The following is a 16,711-nucleotide window of genomic DNA, read 5'->3' on the forward strand; positions in this document are numbered from 1 at the left end:
ACCACGAGTGCCAATTCACGGCTACGGTTGGTGTTCCTACCTGCTTTGGTCTGCAGAGAAGGAGTCCTATGCGTGCAGAAACTTAGCTAGATTCTCCCAGGGTTTATTAGAGGGATGTGATGAGAGGAAAACCACATCTTGATTTTAAACATTCTTATTTCATCTGACCACTCATTTTATGTCACAAATAAGAATACATGATCATGGTCCACAGTAAGGGAAGGATAGTTAGCAGATCAGGAGTTGAGTTTTGGTTTAACTTTCTACACCCAAGCTACGTCTTTACCTTGATACAAAACTGGTTGCTACTGATTTATTCATTTAACAAATTTTAGTTGAAGGTTGACTACTGTCTTAGTCTGTTGGGCTGCTATCACAAAATACCATACATTGGGTGGCTTATAAATAAGAGAAATTTATTTCTCACAGTTCTGGGGGGTGGGGAGTCCAAAATCATGGCTCCAGCAGATTCAGGTCCATGTCTTAGACGGCTGTCTTTTTACAGTAACCTCACATGGAGGAAGGGGCAAGAGTGTGCTCTGGCCTTTTGTGAGGGTACTAATCCCATCTTGGGGAGGCATGTGTCCACTCTCATAACCTAATCACCTCCCAAAGGCCAAACACCATCACACTGGGTGTTAGGATTCAACATATAATTTTCAAGGGGACACAAACATTCAGTCTGTAGCAACTACTATACAGTGGGCACTTGCCATAGAAAGCATATGTGCTAAGTTTGATTCCTTTTGTTAAAAATCAAGACAATATTTCAAGTCTCTTTGTATTTGACTCTACACATTCTCCTGTACTAAAGGCTGTAAACAATGAAAACGCTCTTTTTTTCCCCCTAATTTCAAAGTTTATTGACAGCTTTTGTTCGGGTTCCAGAGTAGAGATAAATACACAGAAGAATCTGGAGCATATTAGTTTGATTCACGCTGTCCTGATAATAGGGAGGTGACAGACGATCCGATTTCTGAGATCATTTTAGACATCCCTGATTTAATCGGTTTCTTTTTTTATTGCTAGTTTTATGAACAAATGGTTATCAAGAGTTGAGAAAATGGAGAAAAGAAATCGTACTGCATATTCTCATCTAAAATATCAGTTGGTTCTTTTAGCTTGTTTGTTTTGGGAAAATGCTCTTTCTTAAGAGTGGTCTTCAGGAGACAAAAAACGGTCATGTAAGTCATGAATATGCTAATTTAGCTAGGTGTTCCTCACTTTACTTTGCAAAGGCTAATGGCATACATTAAATTAAGGTTTGAGTTCATTAGGATTGGAAGAGAATAGCCATAGCCAGTAATTTATGCCTTCATTCATTGAGCATCCTTTTATTGAGCACCAGCTATGAGCCAAAAACTGTGTGGCTCTTTGGAGAATAAATGATAAATGATGCACATTCCTTATCCTAAAGACACAGTCAAATGATGTTGCCTCTTGCTAAATTAATCCAAGGAAATTATGGAAAAGGTTTTTTCCCTTAACTAATAAAAGACAGGAATTAAATGCATGGAATGATAATGAAATGATAATGATCAAACCCATTTTTGTTAGTTTGTAATTTCTTGCTAGTTGTTGTAGAATATGATAGAAGCAAGTTCACTGAAATGCTAAGATATTCAGGTACTTCTCCCGCCCCTTTCGCCTCAGATATCTTATTTCTTGGAACTGATTGGATGGTGACAAGAAGGATGCCAGTTTAGGTAACCCATAAAGGATAGACAGCTAGTGAGTGATGTAAGATACTAATTCTAGGTGTGATAACGATGCCAAACATCATTAATCTTATGAAGAATGAAGATAAGCAAGCATTGACTTATCTTGTCCAGAGTAGACGGGGAGCTAGAAGAAGGGGATTTTCTCATCCAAAATACAAGAAATATATGCTCACCTTTTCAAAGCCATTAAAGTTTGTGCCTTGAGGACACTTTTCATTCTCCCTTAAGGAACTTTTAATATTACTGGATTTATTTTGTGGTAAATAAACCTGCATCCTTTGCACGTTTGCCAATATCGGCTATGTGGTTAATGCAGAGGAAACAAAGAATAGGGCAGCCGCCAAGGAAGTTTCCTTGCTCTCCTTTCACCCACTTCAGGAAGGAGGGAGCTAGAGGAGGATGTGGCTGGTGAAACAGCTCAGCTCCAGAAGCTGGTAGAAAACAGGGAGCACCTTAAAATTCTAGAGCTTCAAGATGGTTAAAGACGTTGGGAAGTCAGGGTGCTCTGGTCTTTTCTGGATGGTCCACTGCCAGCATCCAGCAGCGCTGAACCCGGGATAGATATCTTCTTCCCCCCGAGTCTGCCAGAGTTCCATAAAGAGCTCAGAGCATGGGAAGCGTATGTTATGTTTCTTAGGTCCTAAATACATCCTTGTAAACGTGCACAGGACAATGGTGGAGTGAAGCCTAACAGTCCAGGGATCTGTGAAATCCAGGGGTTTCTCGTCAATTCCTCATTGCCTCCTTTGTTAGCTGAAATAACCAGCTTTGGTCTAAGAAGCAGCTAAAAACCTTATACAAAGAGCTTGTAAACAAACACCCACTTGAACCATCTGGTCTTGTAACACATACAAGTGATTAAGCTTCAGAGCTATGATTGTTAACTTTTTTTAAAACACAGCAATTCCAAACACCCCCAATAGACTCCTTATACAAGCTTACGGGGAGGAAAACCTGAGCTGCTTTATATAGTAAATAATATGGGGAAATTAAAACAATTTTTTAAAATTTCCCTACTTTCCTCCCTCCTTTTCTGTCTTCATCATGAGCGGTAGAGAAAGAGAAAGCCTTAAGATACAAACATATGGACTAAAAATACACTTATAGTTCCACTAAGCCTGCATGGTCAATGACTTAGAATGGCCCCTTCTCTTTAGCTTCAGTATGATTTTTACCCTTGATAGAGACAGAAACTTGCATGCTTGAGTGTATGTGTATGCATGTGCACACAAGGGGGTGTCTTAGTTCCTTCTAGAATACATTAAGCGATCTGGACTATTTGCAAATAATGAATTCATACCTTTTGTTCCTAATGAGTGAAGAAAGTCAGGTCGGGGGAAATGAAATATGTTAAGAGCTCTCATTTTAATTGTATAATATCGACACTGTCTTTATAGTTAATTTTCTTGACAAGGCGTAGGGCATATGGATTGAATTCTTCATATATTTCTAACGTGGAAATGGTTCTAAATTGGAACATTTCATTTAGGTGACATCACTAAAGGGAAAAAGAATAAGCCGCACACGGCACCAAAGCACGTGGAAATAACACAGGTTTCTAGCCGTTGACTGTTGAAATGAACAACACATAGAACCCAAAACTCTTAAGTGAAATAAAATATTATAATATAAAATATTATATTAGGACTCCTATTTCTGTCTTCTCCATCTTGACCAGTCCTCATGCCTAGATTTATCACATCAGCTGGGGGGGAAGAAAGACAATGGTTGAAAGAAGAGTTGGAAGAGGGTTTAGTTAACAGTGATGGTGACTGGTGAAGCAAACAAACCCTCAAATACTAAATAGTTCAAATAGAAGAAAAATTCATTGTTCTCTCACATTTAAAGTTCACAGTGGGTATTCCTGATGGGGGTGACTCTCTTTCGAAGGTTGAGCTCCTTCTATACTCTTGCTGTCTGACTTCAATGGATGGCATCCAGGGTTATCCGTAGCATCTGCAAAAGCCCCCAGAAAGGGAAATACTGTGGAAAATATTGGTGGGCGTGGTTTCCAGCCAAGTATGGAGAGGCTTCTGTCACTTCTAGTCTCTTCCCATGAGGGAAACTCAATCACATGACCATACCTACCTGCAAAGGTGGCTGCGGAATATGGTCTAGCCTTGTGCCAAGGAACAAGAGGTGGTGAACTTCTGGCTAGCCTCCCCCAAAAGAGGGAAAGAGATAAAAAAAAAAAATGGGTGTTGACACAAGACACTCTATAGTACCTTTTATTTGCATAGAAGAAAACAATAAATTCAATCCTTTTTCAGTGATGTGCTGATAAACTCTCTCTCTGTTGTACCTATACATATATCCGTTCTTTTTTAGATTCCTTTCCCATATAGGTTTATAGGTTATTACAGAATATTGAGTAGAGTTCCCCATGCTATACAGTATGTCCTTGTTGATTATCTATTTTATGTATAGTAGTGTGTATATGTTAATCCCAAACTCCTAAGTTATCCCTCCCTGACCAGCTTTCCCCTTTGGTAACCATATGTTTAAAAAACACCTGAGTTGTACATTTGCTGATTTCCTTGGTGTAGATACTCCCGCTGTGGGTGATTTCAAGCTACCAATGTGAAGTCACTCAACGTGGATTTAGAAGAGAGGTACAGACTGCTCTAGCAAGCTGGAGCAAGGCAGTCTTGCAGGGTATTTTACTAATGAATTCTGAGAAAACACATCAGAGGCAGCCCATTTGTGGGAAGGAAGTGAGTGTGCATTTTCCCTTTCGTATTTGACACAAGGAAAGGTCCACTTCAGAATGGATTTATCATCGAAAAAAACATCAATGTGATGATGTATTCCTATCAAGAACGGATGGGGTTGTACCATTTTTGAGTTCGAGAAAAATAGCACCAAGGGCACATGGAGTCCAGGCTGAGCATCTGTACTCAATCCTGGGTCGCTCTCAGGTAAAATTGAAAGCTTCTAGAACAACTTTCCAAGGAGTGGACCAAGACATCAGATGCCACTTCTGGAATTTCATATGATTGTTCCTGTAGTTGTTTTTCAAAAAGAGGGAAAGATTTTGGACATGGAATGGATAGTGGTGATGGCACAAAAGAGATGCCAAGGATGTTTTCTTTGGTTTCTGTCTGTAACTCAGGTTGGATGGTGGTGTCATTCCTTGTGAGAGAAGCAAAGGACTGGTATGAGCCGGTTTGTGTTTCAAGAAAACAACTTTGAAAATTAAATGGATGCTCAGCTCTCAGTTGGCTAATGAATTAGGATTGTTATTAACAGACCAGTGGCTGTACATCCTTATGAAATTTTTGGTTTCTGCTTGTCTACTTTTACTGTCCAGAGAATCAGGCCATATAATGATCAGTTTGATTCTGTCTTGCCGTTTGGCTTTATCCATGCAGGTGTGGTACCCTTGAATCAAAGGCCAGTGGTCCAGATGGAGGATCAAGACAATGTAATGTACTAGGCTTCAGCCCAGTGGTTTTTGCTAAGTGTGTGTCTGTTTTCAAGTGTTAAAGTCTTTCAAGTGTTAAAGATACAGCACCTCTTGAACTGATGGTGTAGTCTGAATCTATACTGTAAAGGCTCAGGGTTTCCTGTTTGATACTTCTTGCTTTGTTTAATTGGGAAGGTTTATAAGGACATCACTAAGGGCTTCCCTGGTGGCGCAGTGGTTGAGAGTCCGCCTGCCGATGCAGGGGACGCGGGTTCGTGCCCCGGTCCGGGAGGATCCCACATGTCGCGGAGCGGCTGGGCCCGTGAGCCAGGGCCGCTGAGCCTGCGCGTCCGGAGCCTGTGCTCCGCAACGGGAGAGGCCACAACAGTGAGAGGCCCGTGTACCGCAAAAAAAAGACATCACTAAGAGTCCAGTCTCTATACTTTTTATTTGGAACACAAGCTCAGGCAGATCAAAACCTAAAAAGTTAAATCTGTGATTTATTGGTTTTAGTTGGTTACTGGTTTATTTGAGGTCAATCACTATTTTTGGAAAGTACTAAAACTGATAATGACAGACTTAGGTATTGAGGTTTCTCTAAAAGCTAATCCAGTCACTTAGTAAATAATGAGCCCTTACAGGGAACAGCTCTCCTCCTCTCATATTTTTTAATGATGGTGAGAAGTGAGCTCCTCTGAAACTATCTTTCCCCACGCCAATCTACCCTATTGAATTTTTCTCTTAACTGTAGTCTGCCAAAAAACAGGACTAGGGCTTGGCACACTGGTTTTGATCAGACCAACCATCAGAATCATAATGTCCTAAGTACAAAGCTCACTAATTGAATTTCATTAGCTGGACTGAAATATAGCAGCCAAGACAGAGAACACCGTTGGCTGCTTTTTATTAGGTCTGGAGTCTAAAGTCATTTTTTAAATGTGAGTGATGCAATTTCTTGTATCTTTCATTTAAAATGCTGCTTGGTAGACAGTGTTTCAGATTAGTGTATTTGTAATTTAAATGAAGACAATACATCAAGCTGAATCTGAAAAGAAAGGAGAAGTTTAGGAAATGATTCATCCCCCTTTTTGTGATCTACTGTAGAAAATAATAAATAAATAGGTAAGGAGAGGGGGGAAAATGGTTTGTGGATTTTGGAGACAAAATTGAATTATTTCTAAAAGGAGTCCGTCCCAATAGCTAAATCTTTGTTTTCTTCAAGCAGACTAATACATTCTGCCTAATTCATTTTTTTTTTTCTCTCGGGGTCTGCTTGCAGATTTGCCTTAACAAAGGAAGCATCACATTACATCTTTTAATAATTGATGGCTCTCAGTCAGAGCCAGCTTGAAGGAAATTCTGAAAATAGGTACTGATTGAGCAAATGCCTTCTTTCTCCCCCCCACCTCCCTCTTCAGTATGCCCCTCTCATCTTTTCCATCCCCTTTTGCTTCTTTGCCTCTGTCTTGATGGGTAGAGGACGATGATATCATTTGGACTTAGGTTTTACCTACTGCATGATCTCCCTTGTTTATTTCATGCTATCTATTTTATTAAAGACAGGGGGAGCTGTTAATTATAAGCCAAGTGATGTATGAAAGGCTCTTAATTAATCTTCAGAAATGTTATGGCATAATCACCACCAGAGACAGTTTGTTGGGAATGTAAGAAATTGGACTTGGGGCTTGTACTTCTAAATTCAGAGTGTGCTGTCTCCAAGGGTCAGATTACCCCGGAAGCTGGGTCAGCTGTGACGTTGCCCAATTCCAGCTCTTCCTGTGGGTTCAAATACTGTGAGCTGATGTGTTTCCCCCCCCAGAGAGGGAAGGGCATCTCCATCTTACCTCACTCCTGGGGTCATTAGCAATTGTCTATGACTCGGAAAAGCCTTTACGACTTTCAGACAGCTGTGGTCTGTAGAACCTTAGACTGGTCCACAGTGAACCTGGGTTCCTGTCCTGAAGTTACCTGTCCTTCCAGGGCCTCATTTTCCTCACTGGTGACATGAGGACTTCGGAGTGGACCATCTTCTAGATCTCTGCCAGCAATGGCGTTCTTGCATCCTCCAGGGAAAGGGGTGATAAACTCAGGGGAAGTTGCCCTCCATTTGATTTTGACTGTGTTAACGGTACTCCAAGTTTGAGTGAATGGACCATGTGTTCCCTCACATTTCATCTTCCTCTTTCCTTCCATTATTTTTCTTTTCTCTTAGCTTTTCACATTTCTTCTCTTCTGCTACTTATCCTTATTCCTTTCCCTTTCTGACTTTCCATGTTTCTAGGGTTAAAGTGGAAGAAAAATGATCAGCAATGTGCTAGAATCCAGGATCTTGGTCAATTATTTTAAAAATATTATGTCCTTCTTACGGAAGAGCTTTCTCCTTCAGAAATTGCATCAGAAGATAGCCAGTATTAATGAACTTGTGAAAACTAACTGTAGAGTAACAACCATGGGGACATCTAACTCCGGAATTCTAAGTTGGAGTTCAGTTTAACTGGGGGAAAGCCTTACCTTGTATCCATCACTGAAAAAGCTGTATCTATTACATTGCTGGAGTATTATCCATTTTCAAAACTATATCAGTCTCTGACCTACTCTTCCTTTCAAGAGTCATTTTTAAATACCATGTTAATTATATTGTTCCCTGTTTCTCTTTTATTATAGCAAGCTTGGTTGTATGTGTGTGTGTGTGTTTTGGGGAGTGGGGTAGGGTTTGAAGTCATCTTTGCCCCAAATCTTCCCATTAACCAGTAACTTGTTTGTATATCCTATGCCTGCCCAGGATAATCTTTTCTGATTGCTTTTCTAAAAGTCTTGAAAAAAATCTTCAAATAATCAAACTTATTTAGACCCACATGAACAAACCTATGGCAGGGAATCTAGAAAGCTTCGGAATTTCTTCTGTTTATCATCTGCTATCTGACTGCACTAAAGTCATATTCAGTTGGATCAGTGGAACCATTTTTGTTCCCTCTTTAAAATCTTTTGCCATCCATTTACGTTTTGGCAGTGTATGATGCACAGGCTTTGGTATCTGTAAGTAGGTTACAGGTGACTCCTCCTAGTAAGACATACTCCTAAGCTTTGGAATTGAAAATGTGCTTTTCATCAAGGATAGCCAAGCTGTTAATCGTTGGGTTCCACTGTAGTGCCACCATGATCCATGAACATTATGTGCTAAATGGCTTCTCTTTTTAATGGAATATCCATTCCTAGTTCTTGGGACCTGAAGAACAGATCTCTGTCCCTCTGGAGGTAGAGAGGTAATTCCTCATCTTCTAAGGAGGTGAATGCAGCAACCCAGAGGCTGGTAGGGATGGGGGTGGTACCAGTCCTCTTGCCTTGGCATCAGTGACTTTGTGAGTAGAGAAACTGGTAACTTGGTTCTCTGGATTTCCTTTAAAAATATACTCTGGATTAGGGAAAAAATCCAGATGCTTCCTTCCCCAACCGTACACTATGCAACCGTGGTGGGGTGGTACTATTCACACATTATAATCCGTGTGAAAGATGCCCAGTGAAGTTCTGCAAAGCAAAATCTATGTGAGTGTATCTGGTAGTTTTCCATCCTGGAATGAATTAATTTTTTGTCAGTTCATATGTCCAATCTCAATAATGAATTGGGTATAGGCAACTCCTAGTTTACAAAACAGCAGTGTCCTAGTGTACATTTTAAAACTGGTTGGTTGTAATTCAGACTATTTGCAAACAAGAAAAAAGAAATGAGATACATGGTAGTGAGTTTCTAGATTACCAGAAAAAGTCTCAGTCATGCTGTAACTCAACTTCTAAAGGTCTGCAACAGTCTTGCTTTCTATTCTTTAGTACATTATCTACTGTATTGAAGAAGAAATCTTCCACCTGGGTTGGTTGTCACCATTTAAAATGAAATTGATCTGGGGAGGTGTATATTGCATTTTGTAGTAAGAGGATACCGTTGAGGTAATAGGAGCAAATCCCACATACCCTTCTCATGCCCATCTGTCTTCCCTCACTCCCAGTCCCTGAGTGGTACAGAGCCTGAAATGGAATGGGCATGAGGGGTTTATGGCAAAAATATGCAGAAACTGGGGCGGGAGAAGAGTAGTCAAAGAGCTAAGTTCTAACTCCTCCTTTACCCCTACCTCCCGAGAACTCCCAAATAGCAAGACCCCAATTGCCCGTGGACAACTAGCTCATGTCCCTTTGGGCTCCAGATTTTTCCGTCAGGAATTCTAGAAGCACTAGGCAAACATCTTTTCTCTTCTTGCAACAACTCCTAAAGGTTTTGTGTATGTCTAAAAGGGAGGTGAGTGACGGGGCTCCCCTGATGGCGCAGTGGTTAAAAATCCACCTGCCAATGCAGGGGACATGGGTTCGAGCCCTGGTCTGGGAAGATCCCACATGCTGCGGAGCAACTAAGCCCGTGCGCCACAACTACCGAGTCCGTGTGCCACAACTACTGAAGCCTGTGCACCACAACTACCGAAGCCCATGCGCCACAGCAAGAGAAGCCATCGCTATGAGAAGCCTGCACACCGCAGCAAAGAGTAGCCCCCGCTCACCTCAACTAGAGAAAGCCCGTGCGCAAAAACAAAGACCCAACACAGCTAAAAATAAATAAATAAATTTATTTATTTTTTTCAAAAAGGGAGTTGAGTGGCTAAGGTAGTAATTCTTCCTCCCCAAGACTTTGAGAGCAGGGTCCCACTGCCCCCTGACCTGAGCTGCCCCTGCAGGTGTGGGAGGTCACAGTAAGATGATCCTGAGCTGAATGCCTCTGCTCAGAGATGAGTGCTATAGGTGAGGTCAGAGGAGAACCTGTTCCCAAAGCTGTTACTAACAGTGTGAATGTTAGTTTGAATTTTCATTGATTTCAGAGCTGGGGTTTGACCAGCTATGTATTTTAAATGTTAACTTGAAGTCACAGCCACATCAGTCATGACCATTGGCATGATTACCTGGACAGTAACTTATTATCTGATGAAATCAGCACCTGAAGGATTTTTTGTTCCTTCAGATCCTTCTTTTGTACTTCTGGAGTCCTAAGGTTTCTTAAAAAAAAAAAGTAACACCCTAAATTAGTTTCCCTCAGGCATCTTACCCTGTAGTGTCACTTGGGTGGGTTCTTTCCTAATGCTTCATTATACTTATACAAATTGCAGGTTTTTAATAAGGCCTCCTATGTTCACAGTCCTAGAAAATAAATAGAGTTGGATTCTCACATCTGAGTCATCGTGCCTTCTTTTTCATTTATGAGTATACCAAATACACCTATTTTTATTTGCAGAGCATCTTCCTTTTTTTGGGGGGGCGAGTTCTTTTTTTATTGAAGTATAGTTAATTTCTAATGTTGTGTTAGTTTCAAGTGTACGGCAAAGTGATTCAATTATATACGTGTATCCTTTTTCAGATTATTTTCTGTTAAAGGTTACTACAAGATATTGAGTATAGTTCCCTGTGCTATACAGTAGGTCCTTGTTGTTTATCGATTTCATATATAGTAGTGTGTATCTGTTCATCCCAAACTCCTAATTTATCACCCTCCCCACTGATCCCTTTGGTAACCATAAATTTGTTTTCTATATCTGTGAGTCTATTTCTGTTTTGTAAATAAATTCATTTCTATCATATTTTTTTAGATTCCACGTATGTGTGATATCATATGATATTTGTCTTGCTCTGTTAGCAGCTTCCTTTCTTGATTCTAAACCCTATCAAATTCCAATCTGTACTGGAAGCCTCCTTGGCCTCTGGGCTTAGTTGATCTTCAGCTCTCCCTCTATGCAAGAACTTTAAAAATGATCCCTTTGTTTTCTCGTACTCTAACAGTTTATCTTGAGTATGAAAGCAAATGATCAAAGTTTGATTCCAATTGCTTCTTGTGGTCTTAGGGTATTAAGACGAAGTTGAAAATGAAACCTCAGTCTTGTTTAATTGTCAAGCATTTTACTTTTAACTTCATTCTTTAAAGAAAAGGGAAAAAGCTGTGGGTTTGAAGGGTGTCTTGAGTGAATACGATTTAGAGCCCCTCTGAGAATCTTCTAATCACAATACAGGCATCTCTTTGAAGTGTTCACTCCCCAAAGTCTATGGTTACCACATTCATGCCTCAAGGGGTGTGATGGAAATGGCCTGGTGCCATCAGATTAATGAGTTTTCCCACAATTTTTTATCGAACAAACTGCATGAGAGTATGCACCAAACAAATTGTTAGGGCCTTTCAGTTATCTGTTGGTCACAACCGTTTTTTTTCCTCCCTTCTCCCTTCCCTAGGCTGCAAGTCTGGCACAGAACTCCCCTGGATATCCCAGGGGTCATTGTGTTGCTCTGAACAGTTTTCTTTTACATAAGGATAAAGATGTGAGAGGTATTAAGTTAAATCATATGGAATTGCCATTTTTGTAAAATATTGGCAGTTTCCTGAGGGTCAGTCTAATAGTTTTCCTCTGATAAACATTCTACCAAAAACAGCATTTTGAAAAAAAAAAAAGCATATTTGGTGAAAATCCACTGGGGGCTTATTTAAAACCGAAGCTTTGAGTTTTTCCAATCAGGAAACTTGTCCTCTACCTGCTTCCTTTTTATCTTTTTTTTGAGGATCGGAGAAATAAGAAACAAACCCCTCTGATATGAAGAAACTCGAATATTTTGAGACCAAAGTGAAATAAGTAAAGTCCCTTGATCCCTGTGATAGAAGAATCTTTTTTTTTCTGAAAGTTATAAATGGGTGTTATAATGGAAAATGCTTTCAAACCTTAACCAGAGCATGCACTATAAATAAGAGAGGAGCGGAAGATTAATACATCTGATAAAGCTGAGGAGGAAGAAAACTTAAAATAAGTAATGAGGACTGTCCCTTAGCGGGAATGTTAATACAGCCCTGAGTATATATGTAGGAAAATCAAAGACTTGCAGAAGGCAGCGCGTACTTAACTCTCTTGCCTGGGAGATTTTATTAAATTCAGCAGCCAAGAAAACTGACCTCACTTTTTGTTGTTTTTTTTTTTTTTTCCTTTTTTGGGTTGGATCCTTGCTCACGTCACACAAATGAATAGAGCTGACAATTTACTGGTTCATCAGTGAAACAATATTACATTATGAAGATGTAAGGAAAAAATCCTACGCTAACGTTGTTGCAGTTTGAAAGGTAAGCTGTTCCCTATAAGATTAGGAGACATTAATGTTCCTTTAACACTTACAGAATATAATGCCATGTGTTATATGCTAAAGAGTTAAGTGGCCTCTTGACATCTTTGACTGTCCCCATGGTCCTGGCAAGGATTTTGTTAGTATGTGAAGAGGCTCCCATGTTTCCCTCATTCTGTCTTTTAAAAGGCAAAAACATCATTTTGAAGCTTTTCACATATTTTATTTTACGGGATATTCTGACAAATGGGACTTTATGGAGTGTGTGTTGCAATGATCATGTGATTCTTTCTGAAAAGTTTTACTCTTGTTTCTATTAATTCCCTGTATTGGCCACTAAGCCATGGTTGTCAGGGTCAGACTATTTCTTAATTTTTGTCTTTTGGTGATGCGCAAGAAGTAAAATATTGTTGTTCTTTCCGTCTTGTCCTGTACTTAGGATAGGAAACCGTCTCTTTTCAGTTCTACCTTCCGTGAACTTACTAAAAGTTCTCGGCGTGCTGTCAGTTACCAACTGGGTGCCTGTGGTCCTTTCCAAATGTATCTAAATGTTAAGTCTCCTTCACTCCGTTTTTGAAGGAAAGTCACCTAGTGCCTACTTTTCTAGGCTATCATCAATTACTTAATTGGTCTCCTAAACCCAGCTCCTCCCCTTGGATGTGTGAACCCCTTGGTAATGATTGTCATATGAGTATCACCGTATGGAGGGGTTCTTAAATTGGAAAGTCTGTGCTTCCATCAGACTTCCAAACAGGTTCACATCTCAGGAAAGGAGGCAAACCACTGCCCTGCATGGTTAGCTCCTCCAAGGCAGATGGGTGAGTCATCCGTTACCCTCTTCCCCCATCTGCTGCAGTACCAGAGGCAGAGCAAGAGTGCAGGAAATCATGCTCTCCATCCTGCCTAGTATTGAACCCTCTGGAGTCAGTCGGACTTCCTGAACGGCATTCAGCAGATTCCTGCTTCCATGCGGAAGAAAGCATTTCAGAATTGAATTACCTTTTTCATGACACCCAAGTTGCTTCGCTTGCAGACTGAGAATCATTTAGGCAATGGGAGAGTACTTTTCCATGTGCCAAGTGGGTTGAAGTGAGTCTGGTGTTTTCTCTGCTCCTTCAGGTCCAATGACCATGTAATGGAGTTCTGGCCCCAAATCATTCAGTGACATGATTCTGGGCTGTCACCTGTTGCTTTGTGTAACATTGGTTTAGTTTTAATTATTGGTGATACTTCAGTTTGTGCTTCTTCAAAACTGCGGGTGTGCCCTGCTTTAAGAAAACTGGAAACTGCCTCCAATGCATGCTTACGATGGATGCCTTTGCACGAAGGGGCGAGTGTTTGCACTCTAAAAATAAGTTGGCTTTATAAAATAATTTATCACAAGATTCCTTTAAATAACTAGCTCTCTTAGAGCATTTAAAATATGATTTGATTTGAAAAAATCGATGTCCACTCACTCAATTTTTCAACAACGTGCACCTGCTTTGTAATGCGAGGCAGGAGAAGGGGGAAAATCAAGCAACAAGGAATGAGGGGCTTAAGTGAGCTGAGGAGGAATTAATTTTAATTTAGAGAAGAATTTGCTTTTCTAGAGTTTCCCAGGGAAAACACCTTCACCTTTATCACCTCCAAAATACATAAGAGAAAAAAAAAAAAAAGAGGAATAAAAAAGAGCAGGTCAATTTGAGTTTGGAAAAAATAAATCTACCTTTTCGACGGGTCGCGTTCTGCATTATGCATGTGTGTAAAAGTGAGGTTTGCTTTGATCCTGACTATTAAAAGTTTATTTTTAAACTCAGGCTGGGCAGGAATCCAGCGATGCTCTTTCCCCCTATAGTACATCCTGGTTTCAGGTCCCTAGCCTGGCGGAATGCAGCTAAGCAGCAGGAAATAGTTGAAAAGTGTGGAGACTTGATGGGTGCTGAGCATTTTTTTTTTTCTTCCTTTCTTCCCCTCCATTTTTGAAATTCAAATTGAATGCAATTTTCAGCTCATTTGAGCCAGAATATACTGTGGCTGAGCTTCAGTGGCTCTTAAATTCAAACTCACAGGAGAAAACAGATATCATCTGTCACAGAGGGTGGGAGAGAGGACAGTCCTGCATTTTATTCATGGGAGACGCAGCTCTAGTAACTAATTCAAACCCTTCTGACTAATCGACTCATCATTCACCAGCAAACTTATCAACTAATCAATGAAACCTTGAAGACACCCATCTTATGAGGTCTGGGAGCAGTTTCCCCCTCCCTGTAAAGAAGATAATTGTTCAAGTCTATTTTTGTATCGTTGGGATTTTAATACCTTTTTTGCAAACTGAGACAGAAGATTATGGCAATCTTTTCTGCTGCCCTTCCTGACTATTTTTATTGTTTCCATCTTTAATGTCTTTGTCAATGTTATTTATTTATGACTGAGAATTAGCAGAAAGCTTACTGCTGGCAAAGTGTGGCCAAAATTTTTAGTTTTTTTTCTTTACTAAACAGACTGCCTGAAAAATATTCTTCTTTCTTGGGGCAAATGTTTAAGTACCAATTAAAAGAGAAAGATCCACTTATTTACAGGGTGGCTGTTTCAGGATGTCTCGAGAATGCCTCTCGGGAAAATTCTGCCACTGGGTGTGTGCCCGGGGAATCCAAATGGATTGGGACACAGGATAATCTGACATCTCTCCTCTGATTTCGGAAAGGATGTGATAAAGCAATTCTGGTTCTGAAATGTAGCTTTTATGCTTTACCACTGGTGCTTATCTTTGACTGTTTTAGTGTTAGCTAAAATTTCCATGGGAACACGAAGGCCATGAGCTTTCTCTTGCTTTTGTTGTTGTTGAGGTTCATGAGAGACAAATTAATTATGATGCTATTTCAAAGTAAGTAGGAGTAAAACAATTAGATCTCTAAACACTATCATTTCTAATGAAGTTAGTTCATTAGAACTAACTTAGTAAGTTCTAATTAGTTAGCCCTCAAACTTGGAGTTTAAAAATGTTTTGCAGTAAGTGTATGATCAGGCCACATATATTTATACTCACACCTGCGTGCAAGCACATGTGTGTGTATGTGTGTTTTACATGTCCCCAAGGTCTCCAAGAATGTGACAGCAGGAATTTCCAGTCATTTTTACATTAATAAAGGCATCAACCACTTTACCCTGTTAGTAGCAATGTGCTTATTTATGCTTTAGGTTTCTGATCGAAGGCATTTATTTATCTTCCTCTATAAGAAAGAAGATCCTGAATTTTTAACCTGTTTTCTCACTATTGTACCCTAATATAACTACCAGGACTATACTGTTATTTCTTTCTATAAGAAACCAAAAACCTACCTTGACAGGGAATCCAAATTTTTAGATAACTATTAAATTAGTTAATAGAATTTGTTTTTATCCTAAAATAGCTGATCTCTTCAATTTACAAGTATTATAATTACTGAGTGCTTACTATGTGCCAGACCTTCATAGGGCTAAGATTTGCAAATATAAGATGGTAGCTCTCTAGCCTAAGTGAGGTAAGACATTGGAGATGGAATTTCAGCCTCCATTGGCTGGGAGAAGAGGCTTGTAAAGGTACCCAGGTTCTCAAATGATTCTCAAATATGCGGTCCCCTCCTTTTCCTCGGTTGATAATCACTCGCATAAAACAAATATCTAATTCGGAGGTGGGAGAAAGGATGATACTCAAAATAGTCAGTGGAAAAGGTAATAAAGTATGCACACTGGGGTGCTAAATGTACAGTGTTCCTTAAAAATGTTTATGGCATGGGCAAGGGAAGGACCAGAGGGGTGCTGTCCTCCTGCACTGTAGGATGGGTAGCCCAGGGGTCAGTGGAAGAAGCAAGGAGGACCAGTTCAGGAGGGATGCAAAGGTGGAGTCAAAGGGAGGACGCTTGAGGGAGGGGGCTCTTTGGTGTGCAGGAGCCTGCCCATCCCAAGACGACTGAGCGTTACATTTCTAGGAGTTTTGTGAGCCAGTTTTTCATGAAATATTGTGAAAATTTTAATTATATAAACTTACAGTAAAGCAATTATCTTAAAAATAAAAGTAATAAATACTCAGAACTTACCTCTGGAGATGGGGCTAAAGAACTGGGAAGTGTTGAGTGGAAAAAAATGTCAGAAGGTTGGGTTACATAAGGAGAATGGTTTCATCTCCATGGAGAGCAGGGCATTCAGCTAGCCAAATGGTTTGTGGGTGATTTAGAAATCATTGGGAGCTATTGACTAGTTTTAATACTTTTTATTATTATTATAGCATATGTTCACTCTGGCATATTTGGAAAATAGAATAATAGCTTACATTTCTATAATGCTTTCCGTGTGCCCCACACTTTTTCAGTGCTTTAAATATAATAAATCATGAAATCCTGGAAACAGCCTTATAAAGTAGTTGCTATTATCCCATTTCAAAGAAGGGGGAATTGAGGTACAGAGATGTTCAGAAGTTTGGCCAAATACAGGAGCT

At 40.0% G+C, this 16,711-nt stretch overlaps 1 protein-coding gene across 7 annotated transcripts in view; it reads left to right on the forward strand.

The window, feature by feature from the left end:
• The window catches only part of ESRRG (estrogen related receptor gamma), a 638,184-nt gene that overhangs the window by 181,725 nt on the left and 439,748 nt on the right, over positions 1 to 16,711 (forward strand). For 4 of the 7 annotated variants that reach the window (XM_024739209.1, XM_024739211.1, XM_024739212.1 and 1 more), the window contains one exon: positions 12,165 to 12,256. The exons of the other annotated variants lie outside the window; for them this stretch is intronic. The gene's annotated coding sequence lies outside the window, so the exon portion shown is untranslated. The remainder of the gene's footprint in view (positions 1 to 12,164; positions 12,257 to 16,711) is intronic. 7 annotated transcript variants of the gene reach the window in all.

Source organism: Neophocaena asiaeorientalis, unplaced genomic scaffold (genome assembly GCF_003031525.2).
Source record: "Neophocaena asiaeorientalis asiaeorientalis breed wild unplaced genomic scaffold, Neophocaena_asiaeorientalis_V1.1 scaffold477, whole genome shotgun sequence".
Classification (NCBI taxonomy): Eukaryota; Metazoa; Chordata; class Mammalia; order Artiodactyla; family Phocoenidae; genus Neophocaena; species Neophocaena asiaeorientalis.